The sequence below is a fragment of the Ochotona princeps genome, chromosome 26 (assembly GCF_030435755.1).
Source record: "Ochotona princeps isolate mOchPri1 chromosome 26, mOchPri1.hap1, whole genome shotgun sequence".
Classification (NCBI taxonomy): Eukaryota; Metazoa; Chordata; class Mammalia; order Lagomorpha; family Ochotonidae; genus Ochotona; species Ochotona princeps.
In genome coordinates, this window is record NC_080857.1 from 24,188,758 (window position 1) to 24,190,916 (window position 2,159).

Below are 2,159 nucleotides of genomic sequence, written 5' to 3' on the forward strand. Positions count from 1 at the left end.
CTTTCATGAAAGAAGCAAAAAGAGTTCATACAGATGATTGAACAGGATTTAGCTTCCGAAATGCATGCAGTTGTTTAAACTCCAGACTCTTCCGTTGATGGTTAATGTATTAGGGGTGAAGGTGGCACCCCAGTGCGAGGTCTTTAAGCCACTGGGGGTTTGTCTTTGGAAGACAGTTCATACAAGAGAGTTGGTTATTTAAATTGGGGCTAGTTACTCTAGCTCTGCTTCCTTGCAGCCTAGGATCGTCCTCCAAAAATAGTCTGCCATTGACACCTCCACAAGTGAGCTGCCTGCTTGGAACTATAAACCTCCAAACTGTAAGAGAAAACAAATCTTTTCATTGCTGAGCTAACTCCTCTCAGGCATAAGAAAGGAATTTGAATTTTAATTCTTCACTCATATTTCAAATGTTAGGTCCATGTGTGAAGAGTTGTTAACAAAAGGCAGCAGGTGCAGTGTAGTCAGCGGGAGCTGCTCCTGTCCCTGTGTTGTTTACTACACTTGATCTTAGCCAAAAGGCCGAGAAGCAATCCCTGGGTTGTTTACGGTCCTCATTGTGATCTTAAGGCTCAGGCTGCCAAACTGTGTCATCCTGGAGTCCCAAGGCCAGTGAGCATCTTTGATCATGTTGCAAAGGAAGTGCTACTGGCACTACTATGGGTGTGTCTAATTACCACTTAAAATGTGCTCCTTAGACCTAGCAGCTAAAGTTCTCGCCTTGAACACCCCAGGATCCCATATGGGCCTTGAACGCCCCGGGATCCCATATGGGCGCCGGTTCTAATCCCGGCAGCTCCACTTCCCATCCAGCTCCCTGCTTGTGACCTGGGAAAGCAGTCGAGGATGACCCAAAGCTTTGGGACCTTGCACCCATGTGGGAGACCCGGAAGAGGTTCCTGGTTCTTGGCATCGGATCGGCATAGCACCGGCCATTGCACTCACTTGGGGAGTGAATCATCGGATGGAAGATCTTTCTCTCTGTCTCTCCTCCTCTCTGTATATCTGACTTTGTAATAAAAATAAATAAATCTTAAAAAAAAAAAAGAAAGAAATGGAGGCTATCTTTGCCTTCTCAAAAAAAAAAAAAAAAAAAAAAAAAAAAGTGCTCTATATCATTTCCTGGAAAGCTTTGTTGGTGTCTTTTTGTAAGACTAAGAAAATTCCACATAAAATTTGCAGAACAGGCGTCAGAGATTTGGTAGAAGGTCCCAGAGACAAGAGTATACTTATAAAGAACGAGGAGAACAACAGACAGACATTGGAGGTGAAATTCTAAGTCATAAGAAAGTACTCAGTTATATAATTAGCAGTATATTTTCCTTCTTAATGGTACATAAAATAATGGCAGATTTTAAAGTTGATAGATGGGAGATTTGAGGGAATACAGCAGTCTACTCTTGTTCATTTAGAGGTGCTTGACAGTTTGCATACTTTTTTTGGAAAAAAAAAACTCCAACAAAGCAAAAATGTCCACATCAGAAGGTTAATTGGTCAGAGGCATACAGTTTGGAGATTCATGCTCTGAGATGGGGTGGTCTGTTAGTTTGGGCAGCTCATAAGGCCAAGGGATTGTTGAGGGATGACCACAGGGCAAGCAAGCGGGTAGAGAGAGAAGCCAAGTTGAATTCACTGAAGTAGCAAAGTCTCTCATGAGAGCTCCCTTCCAAGGGCAAGTTCCCAGTAATCCAAGGAATGCCCACTTACTTTACCTCCTAATACAGTTAGATCAAGTCTCCATTCTTAACCCATCAACCATAAACATAAGATATTGAGGACCAAGCCTCCAGTACGTGGACTTTGGGGCAAATCTAACTCGTTATCCAAACCCTAACAGGAGGCATATTTAGACTTCATAGATACTTGAGTTCCTTGCTTAACTGTGGATGCTCTGTGGCCACCACTCCCCTCCCCTGATGTGACCTTGAGAAATTCGAACAGAAGAGCTCCTCAGGAAGGCACTGAGCAGGTGATATTCCCAGAGCAGCAGGTGTGGCTGTGCATTGTGAGGAGAAAGGAATGAGAGAGAGCAAAGGGGTTCAGAGGGATTTACAGCCACAACTAGGTCTGCAGCAAAGGTGAGGTCAGCTAAGGAATTCAGTAGGTTCTTTGACCATCTCTGCTGTGATGTTTGTTTCTAAATATTTGACTTAGAATTA

At 43.5% G+C, this 2,159-nt stretch overlaps 1 pseudogene; it reads right to left on the reverse strand.

The window, feature by feature from the left end:
- Window positions 1-283: 283 nt before the first annotated feature.
- Window positions 284-534, reverse strand: LOC118759824 (U2 spliceosomal RNA; annotated as a pseudogene).
- Between the last annotated feature and the right edge of the window lie 1,625 nt (window positions 535-2,159).